The 6,195-nt window shown below is 37.6% G+C and overlaps 6 non-coding genes across 6 annotated transcripts; 2 read left to right on the top strand and 4 right to left on the bottom strand.

Moving 5' to 3' along the window:
* The first annotated feature begins 430 nt into the window (after positions 1-430).
* Trnav-aac (transfer RNA valine (anticodon AAC)) lies at positions 431-503 on the top strand. The gene has a single exon. It is a non-coding gene; the product is annotated as a tRNA-Val (tRNA).
* Positions 504-2,821: 2,318 nt separating this feature from the next.
* Positions 2,822-2,892, bottom strand: Trnap-cgg (transfer RNA proline (anticodon CGG)). The gene has a single exon. It is a non-coding gene; the product is annotated as a tRNA-Pro (tRNA).
* A 375-nt stretch (positions 2,893-3,267) lies between these two features.
* Trnav-aac (transfer RNA valine (anticodon AAC)) lies at positions 3,268-3,340 on the top strand. Its single transcript has one exon. It is a non-coding gene; the product is annotated as a tRNA-Val (tRNA).
* A 328-nt stretch (positions 3,341-3,668) lies between these two features.
* On the bottom strand, positions 3,669-3,740 carry Trnag-ucc (transfer RNA glycine (anticodon UCC)). Its single transcript has one exon. It is a non-coding gene; the product is annotated as a tRNA-Gly (tRNA).
* A 247-nt stretch (positions 3,741-3,987) lies between these two features.
* Trnag-ucc (transfer RNA glycine (anticodon UCC)) lies at positions 3,988-4,060 on the bottom strand. Its single transcript has one exon. It is a non-coding gene; the product is annotated as a tRNA-Gly (tRNA).
* Positions 4,061-5,613: 1,553 nt separating this feature from the next.
* Positions 5,614-5,685, bottom strand: Trnap-cgg (transfer RNA proline (anticodon CGG)). The gene has a single exon. It is a non-coding gene; the product is annotated as a tRNA-Pro (tRNA).
* Positions 5,686-6,195: the final 510 nt, after the last annotated feature.

The raw sequence follows: 6,195 nt of genomic DNA, 5'->3' as shown, positions 1-6,195 counted from the left end.
ACCCGGGACCTCTCGCACCCGAAGCGAGAATCATACCACTAGACCAACGAGCCTGACACTGCTAAGTGAAATTAAATAGATTATAAATAATTTCATATCACATACCACATTGTGCCAAGACAGTGAACAAGTATTCCAATCTCTAGAATATTTTATTTTCATTGACAAATTGTAGCTATCGATTGCAAATTAAGTACGGTTTTCTATGTGAAAGGAATAACTAAAAATTAAAGTTTACACTGCGTGTCGGATCAATTTGAGATTTCGAATACAAAATAAAGACGACACATGATAAAATAGCGTTTGTCTGCCGGCAGAAATTTAGTTATCCATCAATTAGGTCAACTGTTGATATGCCTGAGCTGCAATGCTACATGCCTTTTGATTTCCGTCATGGTTTTAAGCTTAAATTCACACCTAGATCCCCATGGTTTCCGTGGTGTAGTGGTTATCACATCCGCTTAACACGCGGAAGGTCCTGAGTTCAATCCTCAGCGGAAACATCTATTTTTGCTGTCTTTAAGAATGGCCAATTTGAAAAAAAGTTTGCTGTCGGTTTTACTTTGTTTCAAGATTACTATAGTTAGTGTCAAAAGTTGTTCAGCACTACTGGTCCAAACGGTTCAGTTGTATCAACTTTGATTGGTAAAGAGTTGAAATTAATGTTGGTATACCGAGTAGTCCGAAATTTGAAATCACTGGGGTGCTTCTATTAAAAAGTTGTGGAAGCACTGAGACAACAGGAATCGGAATGGTCAGAGTATTTTTTTTTCACATGACGTAGACAATAAATTTCATACAATATAAAAAATTCGTGCGTCGGCCGGGAGTCGAACCGGATCGACTGCTTGGAAGGCAACCATGCTAACCGTTACACCACCGACGCCATAAATACATCTGTTTAAATTCTCTTAGACATATATCGCACCCATCCAATATATAAAGCTTCATATATTTGAAGTTTTATAGCAAATTGTATCTTAACCTATTGGAGTTCAGTTAGACAAAAAGATATGAAAACAAGCTATTGTTTACCTCTCTCGCAAATAAAGAAACACTACATTTCCGAAAGTTCGTCAACTAGTGTAAGGAACATGCTATATTTGATTCCATCAAATCCTAACAAAAATTACGTGCGTCGGCCGGAGTCGAACCCGGATCGACTGCTTGGAAGGCAACCATGCTAACCGTTACACCACCGACGCCATGTTACTGATGTGAACGAAATTCTTTCTTATAGCACAGAAGTATACAGCCAGTTTATTGAATTACGTGCAATGCATATATGCAGGCTAGATTAAAAAAAAAAATAACAACTTTAATGATATCGATATATAACTTTACAATGTCTATTTCTTTTAAATTTCCCCATGCTAACAAAATATTTACTTCTACACTGCTACATAGTACATGATAGCTGATGCCAATTATTCCGTAATTGATACGGTATAGAAATTATCCAAAGTTGAAACTTTTTAAAAAGAGGTCCTGAAAGTTTAATTCTTTGTCTCATCATTGTGCAATTAATTTAACAATATCGTACACTAGGTGTAGCGAGGTTATGCTAATTTGTAGTGGAAATACGAATCAATTACTGAGGGGCGTAATTAATCTTCGAACATATGTTACTTTCTCTAAACCACTATTGAAGAAATGTTTTCTGTGAGGAAGAATTGGAGATAAAGTCTGCTGAACAGAACAAGATAGACTGAAAACAAAAGAGAATTTGCTTTCCCGGCGAATGTTTAGGTTATACACTGTATACGAAACAAAGACCGGTGAACATATGTTTACATGATGACGACACGAACAGTATAATTGCCCGAGGCGTAATATAAACTTATAAGAAAATGTATCAAATTCATGATTAAAGAAAAAAAAAAACCGCAGTTAATAAGAGGACGATAACGATGACGTATATGACGCAAATACTATACTTTTGGATAGCGGAATTGAAAGGATGAAATTTAGAACTCAAAAAGAATAGGAGAATATCCAGCAACAGATGGATAAAAAAAAAAAGAGAGAGAGAGAGAGAGAGAGAGAGAGAGAGAGAGAGAGAGAGAGAGAGAGAGAGAGAGAGAGAGAGAGAGAGAGAGACGAGAGAGAGAGAGAGAGAGAGAGAGAGAGAGAGAGAGAGAGAGAGAGAGAGAGTAAAAAAATTAATTTACCACTTTTTAGCATCGAAAATGTATACCACGACATGGTGTTAGTGTCAGTCTTATTACTTCTTTCAAATGATAACCTTTCTAGAACCGTGTGGGCCATTATGCAATGTGTGTAGTCTGTCTGGAGGAACTTGACACAAATCTGACTTACCGGCGACCGGAATGTGAACATCGATCCGCAGTCAGGAATCCCTGGACGAAGAATGAGACGAAATCACCACGGTTACGACAAAGTGTCATAATTAAGGCAGGATAGATACGGCTGAAGTACGTTGCGCCAATTTTAAATACGAAAGAAGCGAAGCAAAATCCACCGAGGGCCCAAAAGATTAACATGATCAAGACCATTTAATAAATATATTCTAGTATCCATGACACCTCTATGGTAGGAAATATACTAGTTGGATGCATATACTGTACATAGTTGGAGACTCCCTTTTGAGTTGTATCACGAGTAATGTCTATAGCCCATTTTGCAGGCTGACATTGATGAGGACGGGAAGACCAGATGGGTAACGATAAATTACGCTTTGAATAGGCTGCTTATATATTTGTGCGGCCGTGATTCTCCAAATTGTGGCCTTACAACATTGGTACCCCAGTTTCGCGATTTGATGTTTAATGAGCGGATCCTTTTGCAATGCCAAAAATTAGGGCTCGTCCGGGAGTCGAACCCGGACCTCTCGCACCCGAAGCGAGAATCATACCACTAGACCAACGAGCCTGACACTGCTAAGTGAAATTAAATAGATTATAAATAATTTCATATCACATACCACATTGTGCCAAGACAGTGAACAAGTATTCCAATCTCTAGAATATTTTATTTTCATTGACAAATTGTAGCTATCGATTGCAAATTAAGTACGGTTTCTATGTGAAAGGAATAACTAAAAATTAAAGTTTACACTGCGTGTCGGATCAATTTGAGATTTCGAATACAAAATAAAGACGACATATGATAAAAATAGCGTTTGTCTGCCGGCAGAAATTTAGTTATCCATCAATTAGGTCAACTGTTGATATGCCTGAGCTGCAATGCTACATGCCTTTGATTTCGTCATGGTTTTAAGCTTAAATTCACACCTAGATCCCCATGGTTTCCGTGGTGTAGTGGTTATCACATCCGCTTAACACGCGGAAGGTCCTGAGTTCAATCCTCAGCGGAAACATCTATTTTTGCTGTCTTTAAGAATGGCCAATTTGAAATTGCATCAACGTTCAAAAAGTTTGCTGTCGGTTTTACTTTGTTTCAAGATTACTATAGTTAGTGTCAAAAGTTGTTCAGCACTACTGGTCCAAACGGTTCAGTTGTATCAACTTTGATTGGTAAAGAGTTGAAATAATGTTGGTATAACCGAGTAGTCCGAAATTTGAAATCACTGGGGTGCTTCTATTAAAAAGTTGTGGAAGCACTGAGACAACAGGAATCGGAATGGTCAGAGTATTTTTTTTTTCACATGACGTAGACAATAAATTTCATACAATATAAAAAATTCGTGCGTCGGCCGGGAGTCGAACCCGGATCGACTGCTTGGAAGGCAACCATGCTAACCGTTACACCACCGACGCCATAAATACACCTGTTTAAATTCTCTTAGACATATATCGCACCATCCAATATATAAAGCTTCATATATTTGAAGTTTTATAGCAAATTGTATCTTAACCTATTGGAGTTCAGTTAGACAAAAAGATATGAAAACAAGCTATTGTTTACCTCTCTCGCAAATAAAGAAACACTACATTTCCGAAAGTTCGTCAACTAGTGTAAGGAACATGCTATATTTGATTCCATCAAATCCTAACAAAAATTACGTGCGTCGGCCGGGAGTCGAACCCGGATCGACTGCTTGGAAGGCAACCATGCTAACCGTTACACCACCCGACGCCATGTTACTGATGTGAACGAAATTCTTTCTTATAGCACAGAAGTATACAGCCAGTTTATTGAATTACGTGGCAATGCATATATGCAGGCTAGATTAAAAAAAAAAAAATAACAACTTTAATGATATCGATATATAACTTACAATGTCTATTTCTTTTAAATTTCCCCATGCTAACAAAATATTTACTTCTACACTGCTACATAGTACATGATAGCTGATGCCAATTATTCCGTAATTGATACGGTATAGAAATTATCCAAAGTTGAAACTTTTTAAAAAGAGGTCCTGAAAGTTTAATTCTTTGTCTCATCATTGTGCAATTAATTTAACAATATCGTACACTAGGTGTAGCGAGGTTATGCTAATTTGTAGTGGAAATACGAATCAATTACTGAGGGGCGTAATTAATCTTCGAACATATGTTACTTTCTCTAAACCACTATTTGAAGAAAATGTTTTCTGTGAGGAAGAATTGGAGATAAAGTCTGCTGAACAGAACAAGATAGACTGAAAAACAAAAGAGAATTTGCTTTCCCGGCGAATGTTTAGGTTATACACTGTATACGAAACAAAGACCGGTGAACATATGTTTACATGATGACGACACGAACAGTATAATTGCCCGAGGCGTAATATAAACTTATAAGAAAATGTATCAAATTCATGATTAAAGAAAAAAAAAAACGCAGTTAATAAGAGGACGATAACGATGACGTATATGACGCAAATACTATACTTTTGGATAGCGGAATTGAAAGGATGAAATTTAGAAACTCAAAAAGAATAGGAGAATATCCAGCAACAGATGGATAAAAAAGAGAGAGAGAGAGAGAGAGAGAGAGAGAGAGAGAGAGAGAGAGAGAGAGACAGAGAGAGAGAGAGAGAGTAAAAAAATTAATTTACCACTTTTTAGCATCGAAAATGTATACCACGACATGGTGTTAGTGTCAGTCTTATTACTTCTTTCAAATGATAACCTTTCTAGAACCGTGTGGGCCATTATGCAATGTGTGTAGTCTGTCTGGGAGGAACTTGACACAAATCTGACTTACCGGCGACCGGAATGTGAACATCGATCCGCAGTCAGGAATCCCTGGACGAAGAATGAGACGAAATCACCACGGTTACGACAAAGTGTCATAATTTAGGCAGGATAGATACGGCTGAAGTACGTTGCGCCAATTTTAAATACGAAAGAAGCGAAGCAAAATCCACCGAGGCCCAAAAGATTAACATGATCAAGACCATTTAATAAATATATTCTAGTATCCATGACACCTCTATGGTAGGAAATATACTAGTTGGATGCATATACTGTACATAGTTGGAGACTCCCTTTTGAGTTGTATCACGAGTAATGTCTATAGCCCATTTTGCAGGCTGACATTGATGAGGACGGGAAGACCAGATGGGTAACGATAAATTACGCTTTGAATAGGCTGCTTATATATTTGTGCGGGCCGTGATTCTCCAAATTGTGGCCTTACAACATTGGTACCCCAGTTTCGCGATTGATGTTTAATGAGCGGATCCTTTTGCAATGCCAAAAATTAGGGCTCGTCCGGGAGTCGAACCAGGGACCTCTCGCACCCGAAGCGAGAATCATACCACTAGACCAACGAGCCTGACACTGCTAAGTGAAATTAAATAGATTATAAATAATTTCATATCACATACCACATTGTGCCAAGACAGTGAACAAGTATTCCAATCTCTAGAATATTTTATTTTCATTGACAAATTGTAGCTATCGATTGCAAATTAAGTACGGTTTCTATGTGAAAGGAATAACTAAAAATTAAAGTTTACACTGCGTGTCGGATCAATTTGAGATTTCGAATACAAAATAAAGACGACATATGATAAAATAGCGTTTGTCTGCCGGCAGAAATTTAGTTATCCATCAATTAGGTCAACTGTTGATATGCCTGAGCTGCAATGCTACATGCCTTTGATTTCCGTCATGGTTTTAAGCTTAAATTCACACCTAGATCCCCATGGTTTCCGTGGTGTAGTGGTTATCACATCCGCTTGGAATTAATTTGGTGTGGCCTAATCAATAGGATGTTTACATTGTGAGGTCCGGGAATTTTTTCTATTTTGGTGAGTTAAAAGCCAAATTGTTGATGAAAAAC

This window comes from Mytilus edulis, unplaced genomic scaffold, assembly GCF_963676685.1.
Source record: "Mytilus edulis unplaced genomic scaffold, xbMytEdul2.2 SCAFFOLD_628, whole genome shotgun sequence".
Lineage (NCBI taxonomy): Eukaryota > Metazoa > Mollusca > Bivalvia > Mytilida > Mytilidae > Mytilus > Mytilus edulis.
The sequence above is the reverse complement of the archived record's forward strand: the minus strand, read 5'-3'. Positions and strand labels throughout refer to the sequence as shown.